The sequence below is a fragment of the Pseudorca crassidens genome, chromosome 3, assembly GCF_039906515.1.
Source record: "Pseudorca crassidens isolate mPseCra1 chromosome 3, mPseCra1.hap1, whole genome shotgun sequence".
NCBI lineage: Eukaryota > Metazoa > Chordata > Mammalia > Artiodactyla > Delphinidae > Pseudorca > Pseudorca crassidens.
This window is the reverse complement of record NC_090298.1, coordinates 157,998,234-158,023,395: the sequence shown is the minus strand read 5'-3', so window position 1 is coordinate 158,023,395 and position 25,162 is coordinate 157,998,234.

Genomic DNA, 25,162 nt, shown 5'->3' with positions numbered 1-25,162 from the left:
CTCCAGCTCCATTTTTCTTTCTCAAGATTGCTTTGACTATTCGGAGTCTTTTGTGTTTCCTTATAAATTGTAAAATTTTTTTGTTCTAATTCTGTGAAAAATGCCCTTGGTAATTTGATAGGGATTGCATTGAATCTGTAGATTGCTTTGGGTACTATAGTCATTTTCACAGTATTGATTCTTCCAATCCAAGAACATGGTATATCTCTCTATCTGTTTGTGTCATCTTTGATTTCTTTCATCAGTATCTCATAGTTTTCTGAGTACAGATTTTTTACCTCCTTAGGGAGGTTTATTCCTAGGTATTTTATTCTTTTTGTTGCACAGGTTAATGGGAGTGTTTCCTTAATTTCTCTTTCTGATCTTTCATTGTTAGTGTATAGGAATGCAAGAGATTTCTGTACATTAATTTTATATCCTGCAACTTTACCAAATTCATGGATTAGCTCTAGTAGTTTTCTGGTGGCATCTTTAGGATTTTTCTATGTATAGTATCATGTCACCTGCAGACAGTGACAGTTTTACTACTGCTTTTCCAATTTGGATTCCTTTTCTTTCTTTTTCTTCTCTGATTGCCGTGGCTAGGACTTCCAAAACTATGTTGAATAATACTGGTGAGAGTGGACATCCTTGTCTTGTTCCTGATCGTAGAGGAAATATTTTCAGTTTTTCACCATTGAGAATGATGTTTGCTGTGGATTTGTCATATAGGGCCTTTATTATGTTGAGGTAAGTTCCCTCTATGCCCACTTTCTGGAGAGTTTTTTTTTTTTTTTATCATAAATGGGTGTTGAACTTTGTCAAAAGCTTTTTCTACATCTATTGAGAGGATCATATGGTTTTTATTCTTCAGTTTGTTAATATGGTATATCCCATTGATTGATTTGCATACATTGAAGAATCCTTGCATCCCTGGGAAAAATACCACTTGACCATGGTGTATGATCCTTTTAATGTGTTGCTGGATTCTGTTTCCTAGTATTCTGTTGAAGATTTTTGTTTCTCTGTTCATCAGTGAATTTGGTGTGTAATTTTCTTTTTTTGTGATTTTTTTTCTGGTTTGGTATCAGGGTGATTGTGGCCTCATCAAATGAGTTCAGGAATGTTCCTTCCTCTGCAATTTTTTGGAAGAGTTTGAGAAGGATGGGTGTTAGCTCTTCTCTAAATGTTTGATAGAATTTGCCTGTGAAGCCATCTGGTCCTGGAATTTTGTTTGTTGGAAGCTTTTTAATCACAGTTTCAATTTCAGTGCTTGTGATTGGTCTGCTCATATTTTCTGTTTCTTCCTGATTCAGTCTTGGCAGTTTGTGCATTTCTAAGAATTTGTCCATTTCTTCTAAAATGTTGTCCATTTTATTGGAATAGAGTTGCTTGTTGTAGTCTCTTATGATCCTTTGTATTTCTGCAGTGTCAGTTGTAATTTCTCCTTTTTCATTTCTAATTTTATTGATTTGAATCCTCTCCCTTTTTTTCTTGATGTGTCTGGGTAAATGTTTATCAATTTTTTTTTAATCTTCTCAAAGAGCCAGGTTTTAGTTTCATTGATTTTTGCTATTGTTTTCTTCATTTTTTAAAATTTATTTCTGTTCTGATTTTTATGATTTATTTCCTTCTACTAACTTTGGGTTTCATTTGTTCTTCTTTCTCTAGCTGGTTTAGGTGCAAGGTTAGGTTCTTTATTTGAAATTTTCTTGTGTCTTGCAGTAGGATTGAATTGCTGTAAACTTCCCTCTTAGAACTGCATTTGCTGCATCCCATAGGTTTGGATCATCGTGTTTTCACTGTCATTTGTTTCTATGTATTTTTTGATTTCCTCTTTGATATCTTCAGTGATCTCTTGGTTATTTAGTAGTGTATTGTTTAACCTCCATGTGTTTGTGGTTTATCCAGTTTTTGTTCCTGTAATTTATTTTTAATCTCATAGCATTGTGGTCAGAAAAATGCTAGATACTATTTCAATCTTCTTAAATTTACTGAGGCTTGATTTGTGACCCAAGATGTGATCTATCCTGGAGAACATTCTGTTGCACTTGAGAAGAAAGTATATTCTGCTGCTTTCAGATGGAGTGTCCTATAAGTATCAGTAAAGTCTGTCTGGTCTATTGTGTCATTTAAAGCTTATGTTTTCTTATTTATTTTCTTTCTGGATGATCTGTCCATTGGTGTAAGTCGGGTGTTAAAGTCCCCCACTATTATTGTGTTACTGTCAGTTTCCTCTTTTGTGGCTGTTAGCATTTGCCTCATGTATTGAGGTGCTCTGATGTTGGGTGCATACATATTTATAATTGTATGTCCTCTAGGATTGAATCCCTTGATCATTATGTAGTGTCCTTCCTTGTCTCTTGTAACAGTCTTTATTTTAAAGTCTATTTTGTCTGATATGAGAATTGCTACTCCACCTTTTTTTGATTTCCATTTAAATGGAATACTTTTTCCATCCCCTCACTTTCAGTGTGTATGTGTCTTTGGGTCTGAAGTGGGTCTCTTGTAGACAGCATATATATGGGTCTCGTTTTTGTATCCATTCAGACAGTCTATGTCTTTTGGTTGGAGCATTTAATCCCTTTACATTTAAGGTAATTATTGATATGTATATTCCTATCACCATTTTCTTAATTGCTTTGGGTTTTTTTTTTTTTGCATCTTTATTGGAGTATAATTGGTTTACAATGGTGTGTTAGTTTCTGCTTTATAACAAAGTGAATCAGTTATACATATACTTATGTTCCCATATCTCTTCCCTCTTGCATCTCCCTCCCTCCCACCCTCCCTATCCCACCCCTCTAGGTGGCACAAAGCACCAAGCTGATCTCCCTGTGCCATGCGGCTGCTTCCCACTAGCTATCTATTTTATGTTTGGTAGTGTATATATGTCCATGCCACTCTCTCGCTTTGTCACAGCTTACCCTTCCCCCTCCCCATATCCTCAAGTCCATTCTCTAGTAGGTCTGTGTCTTTATTCCTGTCTTACCCCTAGGTTCTTGTAGGTCTTTTTCTTCTTCTTCTCTTGTATTTCCTGCCTAGAGAAGTTCCTTTAGCATTTGTTGTAAAGCTCGTTTTGTAGTGCTGAATTCTCTTAGCTTTTGCTTGTCTGTAAAGCTTTTGATTTCTCTGTTAAATCTGAATGAGATCCTTGCTGGGTAGAGTAATCTTGCTTGTAGGTTTTTCCCTTTCATCACTTTAAATATATCCTGCCACTCACTTCTGGCCTGCAGAGTTTCTGCTGAGAAATCAGCTGATAACCTTATGGGGATTCCCTTGTATGTTATTTGCTGCTTTTCCCTTGCTGCTTTCAGTATTTTTTCTTTGAATTTAATTTTTGTTGGTTTGATTAGTATGTGTCTTGGCATGTTCCTCCTTGGGTTTATCCTGTATGGGACTCTGTGTGCTTCCTGGATGTCGGTGGCTATTTCCTTTCCTGTGTTTGGGAAATTCTCGACTATAATCTCTTCAAATATTTTCGTGGTCCCTTTCTCTTTCTCTCCTTCTGGAACCCCTATAATTTGAATGTTGGTGCGTTTTGTGTTGTCCCAGAGGTCTCTGAGATTGTCTTCAATTCTTTTCATTCCTTTTTCTTTTTTTAATAAATTTATTTATTTTTATTTTTGGTTGCATTGGGTCTTCATTACTGTGTGTGGGTTTTCTCTAGTTGCAGTGAGTGGGGGCTAGTCTTCATTGTGGTGCACAGGCTTCTCATTGTGGTGGCTTCTCTTGTTGTGGAGCACAGGCTCTAGGCACACAGGCTTCAGTAGTTGCAACATGCGGGCTCAGTAGTTGTGGCACATGGGCTTAGTTGCTCCATGGCATGTGGGATCTTCCTGAACCAGGGCTCAAACCCGTGTCCCCTGCGTTGGCAGGCGGATTCTTAACCACTGTGCCACCAGGGAAGCCCTCATTCTTTTTTCTTTATTCTGCTCCCTGGCAATTATTTCCATCATTGTGTCTTCTAGCCAACGTATTCATTCTTCTGCCTCAGTTATTCGGCTATGCATTCCTTCTAGTCTATGTTTCATTTTAGTTATTGTGTTGTGCATCACTGTTTGTTTGTTCTTTAGTTCTTCTAGGTCCTTGTTAAACATTTCTTGTATTTTCTCAGTCCGTCCCTCCATTCTATTTCTGAGATTTTGGATCATCCTTACTATCATTACTCTGAATTCTTTTTCAGGTAGGTTGCCCATTTCCTCTTTATTTATTTGGTCTTGTAGGTTTTTACCTTGCTCGTTCATCTGTAACATATTTTTTTGTCATCTCAGTTTTTTTGATGGGTGGACCTGTGTTCCTGTCTTGCTGGTTGTTTGGCCTGAGACATCCAGCACTGGAGTTTGCAGGCAGTTTGGTGGACCCAGGTCTTGGTGCCAAGATGAGGACATCCGGGAGACCTCACACCAATTAATAGTCTCTGGGACCTGAAGTTCTCTGTTAGACCAGTGGTTTGGACTTGACCCTCCCAACACAGGAACTCAGCCTCAACCCCTGGCCTGGGAACCAGGACGCCATATGCCATGTAGTGAAAAAAAAAAAGAAAAAAAAAAGGCAACAAACAGAAAATAGCAGAACAGTAGCAAAGAGTAAAGAAATAAAATTAGAAAAAAATATATATTAGAAAAATTAACAATAGAAATGAAACAAAAACAAACCAAAACAGAACCACAACAGCAAAAATAATAATAATAATAATAAAGAAAGAAAATTAAAAAATAAAAATAAGAATAAAAATAAAAGATAAAAAAATTCCCTGGTGCCTCCTCTATCAGTGTCCTTGCCCCCACGGTGAGCTGCAGCCTATCCCTGCCTCCCCAGTAGGCCTCCAAGACCTCTAGGTAGGTCTCTGGACCCACTGTGTCAGCCCCACCTCTGTGTGTGTTCCTCTCACCAGCATCTGTTCCTGGATCTGGCCCAGAGCACACATGCCTGCACAGGTCATATGGGGTGCAGGCCTCTAGAGGCATGCCTGCAAGGGCCGGCGCAGCTGCAGGAAGCCTTGGAGGGGGGCAGTGCTCAGCCCACCTAGACCCCCGCAGACAGAGGAGGCCCTGTCTTGGGTGGCACACAGGCTGCCAAGACCTGCACAGCCAGAGGAGGCTTTGACAGAGGCAAGGCTCATGGCTGGGACCTGCGTGGCTAGAAGAGGCCTTGGCGGGGTAGGGGCTTGGGCCCAGGGACCCACATGACTGGGGGGGGGCCCGGAGGTTGGGGGTTCAGGCCTGGGAGCCCAGCAGGCTCACCAGGGCCTGAGTGGGTTGGGGAGATGCTGGCTGTGTTCCCCTCTGATCCTCCAATCCCCCTAAGGTCCCTCTGCATCCCTGCTGATCTCCTCGTCATGAGTGGGCCCCTCCAAGCATGGGAACCTCTCCCCTCCCCCAGCCCCCACTCAGGGGTGCCAGTCATGTCCCACCTCCACCTTTCTTCCCCTGCTACCCTCCCATGTCCTACCTGGTAGTGCAGGGATTCCTCCTGTCCTCTTAGGTGTCCAAAATCCGCCAGCAGCACCTAGTAGGTGCCCTGGTTGTGAGGAGATGTGAACTCCACATCCTCCTACTCTGCCATCTTGGCTCCACCCCTCCATGTTGTCTTAAATGGCAAGGTTTCATTCTTCTTTATGACTGAGTAATATTCCATTGTATATACATACCACATCTTCTTTATTCATTCATCTTTCAGTGGACACGTTGATCGCTTCCGTAACTTGACTATTGTAAATAATGCTGCAATGAACATAAGGGTGCATAAATTTTTTTAAGTTTCTGCTACTTATTATATTTATTAAAAATTCTGCTTTTATTTATACATGCACATGGTCTAAAGATTAAAATGTTATAAATAGAATACAGGGGAAGGCAAGCCTCCTTTTCATTCAGATCTCTAGTATCTGAATTTCTCCAGTCTTTCTTCCCAGAGGTGAACACTGTTGCCAATTTGTTATAACTCTTTCCAGAAATACAGATATGTGGTTGAATACCTCTTTCCTTGTTTTTACACAAATGAAAAGCATTTAAAAACGTTAATCATGAATACATACACACATGCTCAAGATTTTTTCATAAATATATTTTCAAAAATAACTCAATAGTTCTTTCCCAGTCTTTTTCAAGACTGAATATTTTTTGGTTGTGCCAAAATTGATTTATACATTCCCCTAAATCAGTGTGACTGAAAATGCCAGTCCATGAGATAAGGAGGCTAATCAAAATGTATTACCTTCTTCTTTGTGGCAGTCTTGCAATGTGCTGAGTTATGTAATAATATAGATGCTGGCACAAGTTTCTCATCTTGTCACACAGTGGCTACAAAACAGTTTCCAGGCTGACCCTCACCTGTGCTAGTACCACCCAGATATCAGGTTGTTACCAGTCTTGAAATATCACAAACAATACTTCCATGGACATCTTTGTATACATTATATATTTTTCAAATACATTAAAAATACATACATAGGATTAATTCTTAGAAATAAAAATGTTGGCCTAGTGGATATGTTTATTAAAAATGTCAGTAGCTATTTGTCAAATTGTGGAAAGTTACAGAAGTTTATACTCTCAAATGTATGATGGTGGTTATTTCCCCATATTCTTGCCAACACTGTGTTTACCACATATTTTAATCTTCATTTTTCTGAAATATAAAAAATATGATCTTTTGTTTTAATTTCTAATTATTTAATTATCAGTACAATTAAGTATATTTAAAAATATTTTTAACAAGCCATTTGAATATTTGTCTTTTCTATGAACTATATGTTTAAATTCTTTGTCTATTTGGTTTTCTACTGGAATGTTAATTTTCATTGAGTTGATCTATAAGAACATTTTATATAGTTAAAAACTGACTCTTCATTGCTGATATTATTTTTCAACATTGTCTTTTTTACTGCCATTAAAAATGTCTATCTTTTACATGGTTACCAGTATTGTATGGATTTGGGGTTACATATAATAATTTAAAGGCACTTACTAATGCAAGATTATGAAAATAATCTTCTTTTGCTTACTTCCAGTATTTTTATATATATGTAAATTTTCTTCTATATGACAACGAATGTTATGGGGCAGAAGAAACTACCACCCATAGTGTGGGCAGAGAGAGATGAGATTAAAAAAGAACACATTAAGACGAAAGAGATTAGAAGTCAACCTGCCTTCCCCACAGAACATCAGTGGCCAAAGGTCAGCTGCTAATGTAGAAGATTGGTAGGTTCTTCTCTGGAGAAACTGGATGCATCTAGAGAAAATATCTCCTCCTTCCTAAATTTGGAGTATCCCCAATAAAATTCATAGTTCCATACTCAACTCCACAAGAGAAGTTCCCCATCCCCAGTTTATGAGCCTCATCCATGCCTTCAAACACTTAATCTACTATTTTAGTGCCTCACTGTTAAATAGAACACATAATGAAGGATCTAGAGACATTTAAGGAAAAGTTGCAAGATGAGAGGACAATATGTGAGGAAACAATGCAGAGGAAAAATCAAACTAAAAGAAAAAATTTAACAACATACTTATAGGTAAACAAGAACAAGATATTGTAAAGTAAAATAATCTGATAGCTAGAACTCTTGGAATTTAAAATTTTGAGTCCAAATTAATAAGAATATAGAAGGGCTGGAAGTTAAAATGAATAGAATCTATTAGAAGATAGATTTAAATAATGAACAGTTGTAAGAGCTTGGGTCGTCAACCAGAAAGATAAAAAAATTCAATTGTTAGGATTTATAGAAAAAGAAAACAGAAGGGAGGGAATAATCAAAGAAATACAAGAGGTTTTTCCAGAACTGGTTGGCATTCAGTTTCAAATTGAAATTGCTCCTTGGCTATCCATGCATAAAACACTCACATTATTTTGGAATTTTAGAACCAGGGAAGAAATCATCTTATAAGCATCCAGAGAAAAGAAGAAGATGAACAAAGGGAAAGAAATCTCATATAAAGCAATAAGAATATAAATGTTATTATGTTTCTTAAAAGCAACATTTGGTGCCAGAAGCATTATCAACCTAAATTTTTAACCCAGATAAACTGTTAGTCAAGTGTGAGTACAAAACATAAACACTGTCCAGGATGAAGGGCTCAGAATATTTATCTGATGGTTTCTTTCTCAGGAAGCTACTTGCTTCTGCCAATCAAGGGAAAAAATCAAGAAAGAGAAATGTATGGGATCCTGGAAATGATGGCTCCAACTCGGGTGACTGGCAAGGAAAAGTTCTAGATGGTGACCTTGTAGACCTACGGAAAAACCTATCCAGGCCATGTCAGGAGTCTTGAGGACCTGAAGGACAGTCTTTAGGAAAAAAAAAAAAAAAAGGAGACTCATAGAATTGATGATTTGATAGATTATGTATTGGAGTGTCCAGATATACAAACATTTATGCAAAAATTATGAAAAAATAGAGGCATATTATTCTCATATTAACTATGAGAAAAAAAGTGCAAGGAGATACTCTTGGTTCAGTCCTTGGCTTTACAGTGAAGAACATGAGCAAAGCCAGCAATCTGTAAACACTGAATGGTTTAACTTAAACTAGTGATAAACTATACACTAAGTCCCCTACATATGAACCTACAAGTTGCGAATTTTCAAAGATGTGAATGTGTGTTCGCGTGTCCAATCACGTAAGTTAGTTCACATGTCTGGCATACATTGTCACATGTGTGCATCCTCTACAAGTGGTTGTGCTTTTGTGTACTTTACTGTACAGTACTGTATAGATTATAGTAATGCAGTATCTTTATTTCAAGCTCAGGATGTCCGGAAGCAAGCGTAAAAGCACCAGTGATGTAGCTGGTACTGCTAAGAAGCGCCAAGAGATAAAACTGTAAAACAAAAGTGAAAATAATTGAGAGTGGAGCGAGGCGAAAAGATGGTAGACATCACTCGTTCTTATAACGTGAATCAGTCAACCATTGGCACAACTCTAAAGAACAAGGAAAAGCTCATAGAACATGTGACGTCTGCTGTGCTGATGATGTTGATAGTAATATTGAAGAACCATGGAAAAGTGATGGAGGAGATGGAGAAACTTCTCAGTATGTGGATGCAGGATCATCATCAGTGTCAAGTCCCACTCAGCTTAATGCTGATTCAAGAGAAAATAAAAGCCTTTATGAAGGCTTGAAGAAGAAACACGGTGAAGAATCAGAGGGCCATTCTTTTAATGCCAGCCATGGCTGGTTTCATTGGTTCAAGACTAGAGCCAACCTTCACAACGTAAAAGTAAGTGGTGAGGCAGTGAGTGCAGATACAGCAGCTGCCTGGGAATTTCCTGAAGTGCTTCAAGAAATTATTGATGAAGGTGCATATTTACCCAAGCAGGTTTTTAACTTGGATGAGACAGGATTGTACTGGAAGAAGATGCCACACTGAAGTTACATCAGTAAGGAGGACAAGTTGATGCCAGGCTATAAAGGTAGCAAAGGATAGGCTAACTCTGTTGTTTGGTGGCAATGCTTCTGGCGATATGAAACTGAAGCCTCTCTAAGTTTATCATTCAGAGAACCCAAAAGCCCTTAAAAACATAGCCAAGGGCTCTCTTCCTGTTGTGCAGAAGAGTAACCCCAAAGCCTGGGTTACACAGACAATTTTCTAAGACTGGTTTTTCTACCACTTTATCCAGGGGGTAGAGAAATATTGCTTGGAGAAGGACATCCCATTCAACATTGTTTTGCTGCTTGACGATATCCCCCATTCACAGACAACTTTCATCCTAACATCAAAGTAGTGCATCTGCCCCTGAATTGTCGCTCATCTAACCTATGGACCAGGGAGTTACAGCGACTTTCAAGAAATATTATTTACATCACACTTTTTGTCAGGCCGTAAAGGTGAGTGATGAATCGGGAACAACCTTGTGACAATTTTGGAAGGACTATAACCTCTACAAGGCCATAAAAAACATTGACTTTGCTCGATGTGAGTTTACAGCCATCACCGTGAATGGGGTTCGGAAGAACGTTTGCCTGCAGTTTGTTCGTGATTTTCGTGGATTTGAGAAGGTGGATGAGGAGTCCAAAGAGGTCTTCAGAAACTTAGTGACCCTCAGCGAGTAGCTGGAGCTAGATCTGCAAGAGGATGACTTCACTGAACTCCTTGCTGTGCAACACAAGGGGCTTACTAATGAAGACCCGGTGGAATTGGAGGCCCAGAGAAAGGATGAAGAGAGACAAGAGGAAGAAGTAACTGAAGAACTGAAGAGATTCATGACGCAGGAAATGGCAAGGGGATTTTCTTTATTTGAGGAGGCACTGGTGGTTTTTGAGGCACAGGACCCGAACATAGAACGGTACACAAAGGTTGCAGCAGCCGTTCAGAATGCAATCCAGTGCTACCGTGTCATCTATGATGAGAAAAAATGAGCTACTACCCAGACATCACTGGATTGTTTTTTCAAGAGGGAAGATAGAATTGAATCCAGCAAGGAACCAGAACCTGTGCCATCAGCGTCAGGCGTGAGTGAAATTGTAGCTTGTCCTCCCTCTCCTATTGCTGACGATCTTTCAGCTCTACCATCTCCCACCTCCTCTCCCTCCTCCAGTCAGTAACTCTTCTTGTCTGTTTACTCGATGCCAGCCCCTGTATGCCAGCTGTTGTACTGTACTGCTCTACTTTTCAAGGTACTGTACTGTAAGATTAAAAATGTTTTCTTTGTTTTTGTGTTTGTTTTTTTATGTATTATTTGTGTGAAAAGTATTATAAACCTATTATAGTACAATATTATATAGCCGATTGTGTTAGTTGGGTACCTAGGCTAACTTTGTTAGACTTACAAGCAAGTTGGACTTATGAACATGCTCTTGGAAAGGAACTCGTTCATATGTAAGGGATTTACTGTATTGGGAGAACAGAAGGAAGGGAAGTGAAGAGAAGGTGTTAAAAAACGAAATCTGCAACTGTCATAAAAGGAAGTGAACAATGTCTAAAACTGAAAAATCAAGAAATTAGCAGTGTAAGCAAATTTAAAAGTAAAGCCATAAACATAAAAAAAAGAACCAAAAATCTTAAAAGTAGGTGCTTCTGAGAGTGGAATAGGATGGAGAGGGTAGTTGTTTCTCTAAGATTTTCACTTGGAGGCATATGACACAAAGCCCAAATCATGGTGACTTAAACAAGACTTTGCTGTAGTTGTTTGCTTTCTATTCAGAGGAAGGGGACTGGCTCATGATGTCATTGAGGTCCCAGATTCTTTTACTCTTTCTGCGCAGTCTTAGCATGTGGCTTTTGTTCTTATAGATTCAAGATGGCTTTTGTACCTCAGGTTCTGCAGCTGCATACCAGGCAGGTAGAAGAGGAAGGACAAATTCTAAAAGATACATTCCAACAGTCTTCTTTTTTTAAAAAAAAAATAAGAGCTTTTAAAAAAATAATAGTTGTGTTGATATATGATTATTCATATACTATACAATCTAACCATTTAAAGTATGCAATTCAAAGTTTCTTAGTATATTCACGTAGTTGTGCAACCAACACAGTTAATTTTAGAACATTTTCATCACCACAGAAAGAAACCTTGTTTCCATTTGAACTCACATTCCATTTCCTCCCAAATCCTCAACCCTAGGCAACCATGAACATACATTCTGTCTGTATAGATTTGCCTATTATAGACATTTTATATAAATGGAATTGTACAATATATGGTCTTTTGTGAGTAGCTTCTTTCACATAATATGTGTTTTAGGTTCATCCATGTAATTGCATATATCAGTCGTTGGTTACTTTTTATTGCTGAATAATGTTTCACTGGGTGAACACGCCACATTTTGTTTGTCCACTCATCAGTTGAACATTTGGGTTGTTTCCACTTTTTGGCTATTATAAATAGTGTTGATATGAACATCCATATAAAAGTTACTGGCATGGAAACTCTACTCTATGAGTAAGTTGGTGCAAAGGTCATTGGCAAATACCCTCAGTTTTCCATGGGTGAAGGGTAAAGCTAGGATTTTACCCTCTGTAACTTGGAGTTGGAGGGGATGAGAAATATTGGCTTCTTGTCCTTTCTGGTGATAGCCCTTGATTGACGGATGAGGTTAAAGGGTCACTATTTTCTTGGCCTCACTCATCCAGATTGAAGCTTTCCTCCTGCTGAGGGAGTGGGTAGGGGATGCAGATAGGAAGGGAAAGAAGGGGCTGGTTGCAGCTCAAGGGCCACAGATTCTCACTGTAGAGATTTAGTAGATTTTCTTTAGTAAACACTTCATTTGCTGTCTACCTTTAGGACAATTTCCTGACACTTTAAATGGTTGTTATTTTTACAGTTTTCACCAGTTGTTGTTATTTTGCTTGGGAATGGGTCCATAGGGCTCTTCACATTGCCATTCCAGAAGTGAAACTTATACTAGAGCTTTCATAAAAGAGCAACTCTGTGACTTCTGCTAATATCTCATTGGCTAGTATTGTGACAATGGCCACTCATGTCTGTGAGGGAGGCTGGGAATGAGCCACTTAACTAGACACATAAGCACCCCATGTAGGGCTGGTGGAAAATGGGGTTTAACCAGTGCTATTGTCACAGAAGTGTTGAACTACTATGTGGTTTTTGAAATAAAGTATTTTGATAAAAGTTAATTTCTAGAATGTGAAAACAAATTCACTGCCCATGAACATCAATTTACAACATCTTCTTTTTTCATTCCATGATTGGCTTCAGTTTGTACTCTAGTAGGTTTGTTTTTTATTTTATTTTTTCTCTTTTTCAAAAAGCAGGCATGGAAATGGTACTTTTAAAAAAATTAACTTATTTATTTGTTTTTATTTTTGGCTGTGTTGGGTCATTGTTGCTGTGCACAGGCTTTCTCTAGTTGCGGCAAGTGAGGGCTACTCTTTGTTGAGATGTGTGGGCTTCTCATTGCGGTGGCTTCTCTCGTTGCAAAGTACGGGCTCTAGGTGCGTGGTCTTCAGGAGTTGTGGCACATGGGCTCAGTAGTTGTGGCTTGTGGATCCTTGAGCGCAGGCTCAGTAGCTGTGGCACACGGGCTTAGTTGCTCCGCGGCATGTGGGATCTTCCCGGGCCAGGGCTTGAAACCCGTGTCCCTTACATTGGCAGGCAGATTCTTAACTACTGCACCACCAGGGAAGCCCTGGAAAAGATACTTTAAAAGTTCTTATCTATTTAAAAATGTTTCTCTTGGGACTTCCCTGGCTGTCCAGTGTTTAAGGCTTCGCCTTCCAATGCAGGGGATGTGGGTTTGATCCCTGATCGGGGAGCTAAGATCCCACATGCCTTGTAGCCAAAAAGCCAAAACGTAAAACAGAAGCAATATTGTAACAAATTCAACAAAGACTTTAAAAATGGTCCATGTCAGGGCTTCCCTGGTGGCGCAGTGGTTAAGAATCCGCCTGCCAATGCAGGGGACACGGGGTTGAGCCCTGGTCTGGGAAGATCCTACATACCGCAGAGCAACTAAGCCTGTGCACTGCAACTACTGAGCCTGCACTCTAGAGCCCGCTGTGTCACAACTACTGAGCCTGCGTGCCACAACTACTGAAGCTTGTACGCCTAGAGCCCGTGCTCAGCAACAAGAGAAGCCACCGCAATGATAAGCCCGTGCACTTCAATGAAGAGTAGCCCCCGCTCAATGCAACTAAAGAAAGCCCACACGCAGCAACAAAGACCCAATGCAGCCAAAAATAAATAAATAAATAAGTTTATAAAAAAACAAAAAAAATGGTCCATGTCAAAAAAATCTTTTAAAAAATATGTTTCTCTTGACTATTTGCTTAAAAGAATGTTGGCTCTATATACAATTCTTAAGCCAAACTTTGCTTTAAGATTTTGATTAAATATTGCTGAGATTTTGATCGAAAGTTTGTGGGCAGCTTAATTGCTATCCTTTTTTGATTTCTTTTTTTTGTGGTACACAGGCCTCTCACTGTTGTGGCCTGTCCCGTTGCGGAGCACAGGCTCCAGACGCGCAGGCTCAGCGGCCATGGCTCACGGGCCCAGCTGCTCCGCGGCATGTGGGATCTTCTCAGACTGGGGCACGAACCCGTGTCCCCTGCATCGGCAGGCGGACTCTCAACCACTGTGCCACCAGGGAAGCCCTTAATTGCTATTCTTAATAAATGCTTTTACCTGCTTATTTTTGTCCATAGGATTATTTTTCAGTCTTTGAAAGGTATGCCCAAATGTTGCACATTCTAAATCAGTTTTCCCTGTGACACACTGTGCCTTTTCAATTGGTAAATTCAAGCATTTCTTTATTTTAGGAAGTTTTCTTTAAGTCTTTGATATTTTTTCCTATTTCATTTGCTCTTATCTTCAGGGACAAAATTTATGTATATGTTGGATCTCCTTTGTCTTATATACCGTTCCTTTGGCTTTAAAATTCTCTTAAACACTTTGTCCTTTCTTCTTTCTTTTTCTCAATTTCTCAAGCATGTTCTCCATGCTTGAATGATTTAGCAGGTTCTATCTTTCTTTTCTGCTGCTCTTATGGTGATCTTCATTTCTGCGAGGCTTTCCCCTTTCCATTTGACCTGAGTTTGTCGGCTCATCGTTTTATCTCCCTTTCTTCATGTTGTCTAACCCTTTACGCCTGTTCTTCAGACTCTTATGTGTAATAGATACTGCTTTTGGTAAATTAAATGATTTCATGGAGAACTAGGGGCGCTTTTTTTAAAAAAAATTATTGAATTATAGTTGATTTACAATATCGTGTTAGTTTCAGGTGTACAGCAAAGTGATTCGTTTATACATATATGTATATTCTTTTTCAGATTCTTTTTTATTATAGGTTATTACAAGATATTGGATATAATTCCCTGTGCTATGCAATAAATCCTTGTTTTTTATCTATTTTATACATAGTTGTGTGTATTTGTTAATCCCAAACTCTTAATTTATCCTTCTCCCCCCTTTCCCCTTTGGTAACCATAATTTTGTTTTCTATGCCAATGAGTCTGTTTCTGTTATGTAAATAACTTTATTTATATTATTTTTTAGATTCCACATATAAAATGATATCATATATTTGTCTTTTCTGTCTGGCTTACTTCACTTAGTATGATAATCTCTAGGTCCATCCATGTTGCTGCAAATGGCATTATTTCATTTTATTTTATGGCTAATATTCCAGCGTATATATGTACCACATCTTTATCCACTCATCTGTTCATGGACACTTAGGTTGCTTCCATGCCTTGACTGTTATAAGTAGTACTGCTGTGAACATTGGGGTGCATGCATATTTTCGATTTAGAGTTTTCATCTTTTCTAAATATATGCCCAGGAGTAGGATTGTTGCTTCATATGCTAACTCTATTTTTATTTATTTATTTATTTGGCTGCATTAGGTTTTCGTTGCTGCGTGTGGGCTTTCTCTAGCTGCGGTGAGCGGGGGCTACTCTTCATTGTGGTGCTCAGGCTTCTCACTGTGGTGGCTTCTCTTGTTGCAGAGCATGGGCTCTAGGCGTGTGAGCTTCAGTAGTTGCAGCATGCAGGCTCAGTAGTTGCGGCACGTGGGCCCTAGAGCGCAGGCTCAGTAGCTGTGATGCGTGGGCTTAGTTGCTCCACAGTATGTGGGATCTTCATGGACCAGGGCTCGAACCCATGTCCCCTGCATTGGCAGGTGGATTCTTAACCAATGCAGCACCAGGGAAGTCCTAGTTTTTTTTTTTTTAAATTAATTTTTATTGGAGTATAGTCGCTTTACAATGTTGTGTTAGTTTCTACTGTACAGCAAAATGATTCAGCTATACATACACATATATTCCCTCTTTTTTGGATTTCCTTTCCATTTAGGTCACCACAGTGCATTAAGTAGAGCTCCCTGTGCTATACAATATGTTCTCATTACTTGTCTATTTTATACATAGTATCAATAATGTATATGTGTCAATCCCAGTTTCCCAATTCCTCCCCCCGCCCTTTCCCCCTTGGTATCCATACATTTGTTCTTTATGTCTGTGTCTCTATTTCTGTTTCGCAAATAAGATCATCTATACCATTTTTCTAGATTCCATGTATATGCATTAATATATGATATTTGTTTTTCTCTTTCTGACTTGCTTCACTCTGTATGACACTCTCTAGGTCCATCCACATCTCTACAAATGACCCCATTTCATTCCTTTTAATGGCTGAGTAATATTCCATTGTATATATGTACCACATCTTTATCCATTCATCTGTTGATGGACATTTAGGTTGCTTCCATGTCCTGGCTATTATAAATAGTACTGCTATGAACATTGGGGTGCATGTATATTTTCGATTTAGAATTTTCATCTTTTCCAAATATATGCCCAGGAGTAGGATTGCTAGTTCATATGGTAACTCTATATTTAGTTTTTTAAGGAACCTCCATACTGTTCTCCAAAGTGGCTGTATCAATCTACATTCCCACCAACAGTGCAGGAGGGTTCCCTTTTCTCCACACCCATTCTAGCATTTATTATTTCTAGGCTTTTTGATGATGGCCATCCTGACTGGCATGAGGTGATACCTCATTGTAGTTTTGATTTGCATTTTTCTAATAATTAGCCATGTTGAACATTTTTTTCATGTGCTTGTTGGCCATCTGTTGTCTTTTTTGGAGAAAAGTCTATTTAGGTCTTCTGACCAGTTTTTGATTTTTTGTTGTTGTTGTTATTGAGTTGTGTGAGTTGTTTGTATATTTTGGAATTTAATCCCTTGTCAGTTGCATGGTTTGCAAATATTTTCTCCCATTCTATAGGTTGTCTTTTCATTTTGTTTATGGTTTCCTTTGCTGTGCAAAAGTTTATAAGTTTGATTAGGTCCCATGTGTTTATTTTTGCTTTTATTTCTTTTTCCTTGGGAGACTGACCTAAGAAAATATTGCTACGATGTACATCAGAGAATGTTTTGCCTATGTTCTTTTCTAGGAGTTTTATGGTGTCATGTCTTATATTTAAGTCTTTAAGCCATTTTGAGTTTATTTTTGTGCATGGTGTGAGAGTGTGTTCTAACTTCATTGATTTACATGCAGCTGTCCAACTTTCCCGGCACAGTTTGCTGAAGAGACTGTTTCCCATTTTATATTCTTGCCCCCTTTGTCGAGGATTAATTGACCACAGGTGTGTGGGTTTATTTCTGGACTCTCTATTCTGGGAGGACTAGGGCTTCTTAATTGTATTAGTTTTCCATGGGTGCCGTAACAGATTGCCACAAACTTATTGGTTTGAAACAATAAAAAATGATTATCTTCTACTTCTGCAGGTCTGAAGTCAAATATGGGTCCCAGGGGCTTCCTTGGTGGCGCAGTGGTTGGGAGTCCGCCTGCCGATGCGGGGGACGTGTGTTCGTGCCCCGGTCCGGGAGGATCCCGCGTGCCGCGGAGCGGCTGAGCCTGTGAGCCATGGCCGCTGGGCCTGCGCGTCCGGAGCCTGTGCTCTGCAGCGGGAGAGGCCACAACAGTGAGAGGTCCGCATACGGCCAAAAAAAAAAAAAAAAAAAATGGGTCTCAGGGTGTTAAAATTATGGTGTCAGCAAGGCTGCATTCCGTTCTGGAGGCTCTAGGGGAGACCCTGTTTCTTTGCCTTTTCCAGCTTCTAGAGGTCTCTTTTCCTTGAGTCCTCACATCAAATCACTCTGAACTCTTCTACCTCCCTCTTCCACTTATACGGACCCTTGTGATTACATTAGTCCCACCTGGATGATGCAGGAGACTCTCCCCAGTTTTGTCACCTCATTAGCAAACTTGATTCATGTGCTCCCTTAATTCCCTGTTGTCATGTAAGTTTATATATTCATGGTTTATGGGGACCAGCATGTAGACATGCTGGGGGTGGGTGTGCACTATTGTGCCTGCCCCACTAACTTCCACCTACTTTGGAATGCTACTAACTTCCACCATGCTACTGTATTTAAGTGTTTTCCATTATCTTTTATTTGCCAGATGCCTTTTCTTCTTTTGTTTTTCCCTCCTGCATTATCTTTACATAGTTTCCATGATAGTTCCTTTAAAAAATTTATCACTTTTCTTTGAAGTAATGGCGTTTTTCCTGGACAGCTCTTTTTGAAAAAGTAGTTGGAGGAAGAGGTAGCATATATCCCCAAGGCTTCTGTGGATATAATTCAGGGGGTCTGTTAACTTGGATGGGAAAAATTTTAATCTTGATTTTCTCTAATGAAGGCAGGCAACACAGCCCAGTAGTATTCATAGATCCTATACATTTGTCACCAGTAGAAATTAAAGATATTTTCTTTTTAAAAAAATAAACTTATTTATTTATTTACTTACTTACTGGCTGCATTGGGTCTTCGTTGCTGTTCACAGGCTTTCTCTAGCTGCAGCGAGCAGGGGCTACTCTTCGCTGTAGTGCGCAGGCTTCTCTTGTAGCGGAGTATGGGCTCTAGGAGCATGGGCTTCAGTAGTTGTGGCACATGGGCTCAGTAGTTGTGGCTCATGGGCTTAGTTGCTCTGCGGCATGTGGGATCTTCCCAGACCAGGGCTTGAACCTGTGTCCCCTGCATTGACAGGTGGATTTTTTTTTTTTTTTTTTTTTTGCAGTACGCGGGCCTCTCACTGTTGTGGCCTCTCCCGTTAGCGGAGCACAGGCTCCGGACGCGCAGGCTCAGCGGCCATGGCTCACGGGCCCAGCCGCTCCATGGCATGTGGGATCCTCCCAGACCGGGGCACGAACCCACGTCCCCTGCATCGGCAGGCGGACCCTCAACCACTGCGCCACCAGGGAAGCCCGGCAGGTGGATTTTTAACCACTGCGCTACCAGAGTAGTCCCTAAAGATATTTTGATATCACTTTACAGATATACTGAAATACCAGTTACCCTCATCATTTCTTCCAAATTATAACAGTTATTAGGCCCACTGCTAGATCTCATTAATTGAGGCATAAATATCACAAACTTAAAAAAAATATTTTGGTACCTGTATTTCAATATGTCTCCCTTTGTAATCTTCTGTGCTTTATTTTATGCATTTGAAAATATTATTCTGAGAGGGACCCATGCACGTCAGCAGGCTGCAGTGTGGGTCCAGCCTTCCTGCCTTTTGCCCTGTTCTTGCTGTTCCTCTCTGCTGGGTGTGGTCCCCTTTCGAAAAACAGGAAGTCCCCTTGACTCATGTCAAAACCCTGCATGTCACAGATTTTGGGTGATTTAGCTTGGACTTCTCCTTAGCTATCCCGTGTCAGAAAGGATCAGGCTCCTAGTGGTTCGCTCACAGTTTCTCCCCACACTGGTAACAGATAACCACCCCTCTTGAAACGTATGTCCCTGTTTCATCCCAACATCCTTCCACTACTGTGGTCCACAGGGTTCAAAGATGTTTGGTGATTTGCCCATATACCCAGACCTTGCAATTCAAAGGAGGGTGGGGCTGGGATTGCTGTTTCCCACTAGTGTGTGTTCCCTACTCTGGAAAACCTTGGATTCTCTTTATTTTCCTGCAGATGGTCTCTCTCATTGTGTCCCTTCTCACTCCAGTCCCAGGCCCCAAGAGCGTAGGGGCCCTCTCATGATTAGTGACTTCATAGAAGTGGAAGTTCTTTTTTCGTTTCTCTTTGTTGTTCTGGGTTGATTTCAGAGAAGACACAAGAGTTAGAGGTTTCTCTTCTGCTATCGTTAATAGGAAATCTTTTTAGCTTCTTTCCATAACTTTTAAAAAGTTGCTGAAGTTCATTAAAATAGAGACAATACAGAATTGCATGTAGTGGAAATGTCTCCCACTTACCACATAGTGACCTCTTTTAGGGATGATATCAGAAGCAAAAATATGATGTGTGTCTATTTTCCAGTCTTTTCTATATATTTATATAAACATTTAAAGTATCCAATCCATCCACAATTTATATAGATGTAACTGGTAAAGTGAAATATAATTGCTTACTTTTAACTGAGTGCTAGGAATAGCACTTATACTACAGTTTTTCTTTACTCTCTTCTGGGTTAAATGAGAGAGAGGGAAAATCAGGGGTGGAAATGTATAAAACAACTGATTTTCTTCTTTTATACTGTAGAAAACATACATAACATGCAATTTACCATTTTACTAATTTCTAAGTGTATAGTACAGCAGTGTGATGAACATTCACATTGTTGCGCGCCGTCCATCTCCAGAACTCTTCTTTTTTTGTTGTTTTTGGCCATGCTGTGTGGCTTGCAGGATCTTAGTTCCCTGACCAGGGATCAAACCCATGCCCCCTGCAGTGGAAGCACAGACTCCTAACCTCTGCACCGCCAGGAAATCCCAAGAACTCTTCATCTGGCAAAACTGAAACTTTGTACCCATCAAACAATGAGTCTCCATTTCCCCCTCCCCTGGGTCCCTGCCAACCACCATTCTTTCTGTTTCTGTGCATGTGACTATTCTAAGAATCTCATATAAGTGGAACAGTATTTGTTCTTTTGTGACTGGCGTATTTCACTTAGCGTCATGTCATCATGGTCACGTTGTAGTATACTGAGGAACTGCTGATAAGGAGGGCCGACTCTAAGTTATAGGCAAATTTTCGACTCTGCAGAAGGTCAGCATCCCTTAACCCTTGCCAGTTGTTTAAGGGTCAACTGTACTCTTGAGTAGCAGTTTATCGGTTTTCCTCTCAAAATATTTATCTGTTTTCCTTCTGGTTTCGAGTTTGCAGTAAAAGCTCCTAGATTTGCTTCAACTTGGAATGTGTCTTCCAGAATAGGGAAGCACTGACGGCGGAGGTGGGGCTCGTTTAAAGGTAGATGAGACAGTAAGCCATAGTTGGAGCCCCATGACAAGGGTCTCTGACCCTAATGCTGTTTATAAAAAGTAATTCTAGAGAAAAGCTTATGAACACAGAAAAAGGGAAAGCTAAATGGGAACAAAGAAACTGATTCCAAATATGGTTCATGGGATGTTTGTGTGGAGGACTTGTCCCTTAAAAAGCAGGAATTAGGGTGAGCTGTGACAAAGCGAGAGAGAGGCATGGACATATACACACTACCAAACGTAAGGTAGGTAGCTAGTGGGAAGCAGCCGCATAGCACAGGGAGATCAGCTCGGGGCTTTGTGACCGCCTGGAGGGGTGGGATAGGGAGGGTGGGAGGGAGGGAGACGCAAGAAGGAAGAGATATGGGAACATATGCATAGCTGATTCACTTTGTTATAAAGCAGAAACTAACACACCACTGTAAAGCAATTATACCCCAATAAATCTGTTAAAAAAAAAAAAAGCAGGACTTGACAACTTTTTTCACAATTGTCAGTCAATTCTTCTTCAATCCATTACTCAGAAGATGTAGAGGTCCAAGAATTGGGGGTCTTTGAAACACTTGGGCTCATAAGCCCATGGAAACCCATCTCAACTGGGGATGGTGACTGCCAGGACAAGGGTGTGTTCCCAGCATTCTGAGCCCCAGGGAAATACACCTTGTGGGAAAGAGGGAAGAGCACAGTTGCAACATAAAGTGATTATGCCAGGCTTCTCCCTACAAGAGATCCCGAAGACTCAGTAATTCTAAATTGTAACTTTATTTTCAAAAATTGAATTTATCTTTGTGCCAATTCAAATTGTGCATCACTGCCCCTTCCTGCCACATCATGTTTCTGCCATGTGATTTGTCCAACAGTCACTTTCAGTTTAAAATGCAGTCTCTTTCTAAGAAAGCTCAGCTGCCTTGGGACTCTCTACCTCCTGTCTCTTCTCTTCTCCCTAGTAGCGGAAGGGTGTCTAGCTGCTGGGCTGATCTCTGTCCTTTCTGGGCCCCTCTGAAATCTCCCCTGGGTACCAGCGTCCTTCCCAGCTGCTTCTGGCACCACATCCTCATCCCTGTCTTAGGTCCCTTGGCATTTCTGGTTGTCCCAGAATGCATGCTCGCTCCTTGGGTCTGGGCCAGGTAGGGTTTTGTGAATATGTCATGGCCTGCCCACCTGGCATCTCAGGCACCATTTCCTTGTTTTAGAAGAGAGATTTCTCTGGGAGGTGTGTACTCTCTCTGGGCTACATCTGGGACAGTGAGGCATGTTTTCCTCTATTCTCAGATCCCCTGCATCCACTAGTAGTTTCTGTAACTCCTCATCCTGGGGCTTGGGCTGCAGGTACGCTGTTGGGCTTTTGGTCCTTACCCAGGGACTGTGTTAGTCAGGGCTCTCCAGAGAAACAGATGTGTGTGTGTGTGTGTGTGTGTGTGTGTGTGTGTGTGTAATATACTGAATGTTTGTGTCCCTTCAAAATCCATATGTTGAGACCTAATCCCCAGTGTGATTAGTGTTTAGAGGTGGGGCCTTTGGGAGGTGATTATATCTGAGGGGGGAACCCTTATGAATGCAATTATTGCTATTCTTATAAAAGATCCCTGGGCTTCCCTGGTGGCGCAGTGGTTGAGAGTCCGCCTGCCGATGCCGGGGACACGGGTTCGTGCCCCGGTCCGGGAAGATCCCACGTGCCGTGGAACAGCTGCACCCGTGAGTCATGGCCGCTGAGTCTGCACGTCCGGAGCCTGTGCTCCGCTAACGGGAGAGGCCACAACAGTGAGAGGCCCGCGTACCGCAAAAAAAAAAAAAAAAAAAAAAAGATCCCAGAAAGGTCCCTCACTCCTCCTGCAAAGTGAGGACAGAGTAAAAAGATGACCTTCGATGAATCAGGAAGCAGCCCTCATCACTCATTGAATCTGCTGGCTCCTTGATCTTAAACTTCCCAGCCTTCATAACTATGAGAAATAAATGTTTGTTGTTGAAGTCACCCAGTTTTTTAGTATGGTATTTTTGTTATAGTAGCCTGAACACACACACTCAGACAATATATATGTACATATATATATATTGTGTATATATATATATATATGTACATATATATATTGTGTATATATATATATGTATATATATCACATTTATATATATGTAACTACGTCTATATTTATATCAACATCTCTATCTATCTATCTATCTATCTTGAAGGATTTTAAGTATTTGGCTCATGTGATTGTGCAGGCTGGCAAGTCTGAAATCTGCAGGGCAGGAGGGGAGAAGTTGATGTTGCATTGTTGAGTCTGAAGGCAAATCGCAGGCAGAATTCCTTCTTTCTTGGGGGATCTCAATCTTTTCTCTTAATACCTTCAACTGATTATGTGAGACCCAACCACATTATGGTGGGTAATCTGTTTTACTCAAAATCTACTGATTTAAAAGTTAATCTCATTTAAAAAATACCTTCACAACAGCATCCAGAATGGTGTTTGGCCAAATGTCTGGGTACCATGGCCTGGCCAAATGGACACATTAAATTAACCATTGCAGGGACTCTCCATTTCTCCAATTCAGTCTCCTGTTGAAATGTTCATGTTCTTTGAAATTGTTCTCATATCACCTTACAATCTTCCCTGTGCTATAGCTTATGAGATAAAATTTATTTTATGAATTCATGAATGCTCATGCTATTTGGAGCTCAACGAAGAGTTTCTCTCTCAAAAAGCCTCCATTCTATCATAAAAGCCTTCCATTCAAGACCATTGTTCTACCTTGAAATTCAGAGCTGGCTGATAACTCCTTATTTTGTGGCCATGTTGCCACAGGGAAAAACGATGATGAGCAAATGGTGAGGAAATGGTAGTGGCTGACAGCTAGGGTCTTTTGTAGAACTATTTAACAATCTTCAGGACACCGATGCCCACCTGTTAGCCCAGGCACAAGTCGATAGCCATGCTACACCTGTACTGGTGAGTATTAGCTCAGTGTTGACCTCAGGGAAATCAAAACTCACAGAGAAGAATAGTCAATCACACCTCAACAATGGCATCTATGTATAAGTTGCCTTTGGATTTAAGGAACAGAGAAACCATATTAATTGGCTTAAACACCAGAGCATTTCACTGTTGGGCTGGTTGCTTCAGTGGACATGTTTCTTCCATCTCTGGCTCTGCCATCCTTAGAGTCTTTCATGTTCCCTTATAGTCATTAAATGGCCACAGCAGTTCCAGGCATCATAACCTGATGTGACCACATCTATTGGCAGCAAAGGACCAAACCTTATGGAAAGTCTTTCTTCAGAGCACAGACTGTTTTATGTGAAGTCCTGGTCTTATAACCAGAACTTACTCACCAGCCCACTCCTTAAACAATCATTATTAGGAGAGCAGGATCCAATTATTGGGTTATATAAACCCCCCTTAATTTGGAGAAAAGGATTAACTTTTCCTGAGTCCTGTAAGGAAAAAGTGAATTCTTGCACAAAATTGGGGTCCTTTTAGCAAGGAAGGAGGCAGAATAACAAGCAAAGCATGGTGATCTTTTTTCCTGATTAGTTTTTATACATGATTAGAGTATATTTTCAAAATTCTGGAATGACATTTGAACACTGCTTTCCACCATGCATTTCCCTCTCAGGTATTGGTTGATTGATCTGCTGTCTCCCTCTCTGGCCTCAGCATCTGGATTCCTCACTGCTCCTGCATGCACCCTGGCCCTTAACAACATGCAGATCTTTAGACTCAGGTCTTGCTATCCTGCCCTTACTTCAGTGGGAGTAGATGCCTCTCTTTCATCTCTCAGGGCATTTTGCACATAATTCTGTAAAAACGGTAGTAACAGGAGCTAACCACGGATGCCAGCTTCTTTGATTCAGGCTCTGTTCCAAAGGCCTCACATCTACCCGTTTGCTCAGTCCTTATGACAACCATCTCCTGTTGGTGCTCTTGTCACCCCCATTTCACAGATGAGCAAACTGAGGCATGAAGTAGCATACCAGTGCCCCTCTGTTAGACTTGGATGCTTTTCCTTCTTGCTCCAAGTTTCCTGCACTCTCCTGGGCGTGCTGAGCGCTTCTCACTCACCATGCTCTATGGAACTCATGCCACTGTTGGACTGTGGTCCTGCAGCCATGGTGAGAGCTAGGAAAGTAGGTCTGGGTGTTTCTCTGTCCTCCAGCTCCTCTTGGGTAAGGCAAGGTGCTTTTCAGCTTTGCGTTCATGCCTGACACACACTAGGTACTTCTTTGTTCAACTTACTTGTTAGTTGAACAAGTAAGTCAGTGAGTCAGAGAACAGAGTTTGTGCCCATCCAAAGGAATTTAAATCAGGATCTTGAAGAGATATCTGCTCCCATGTTCATTGTGGCATTATCCACAATAGCCAAGGTGTGGAAACAACCTTGTCCATAATAGAAGATGGATAAAATGTCCATAAATAGAAGAATGGATAAAGACAAACAAAGCGTCCATCAGTAGATGAATGAATAAAGAAAATGTGGTGTATATGTACCATACAATGTTATTCAGGCGTGACAAA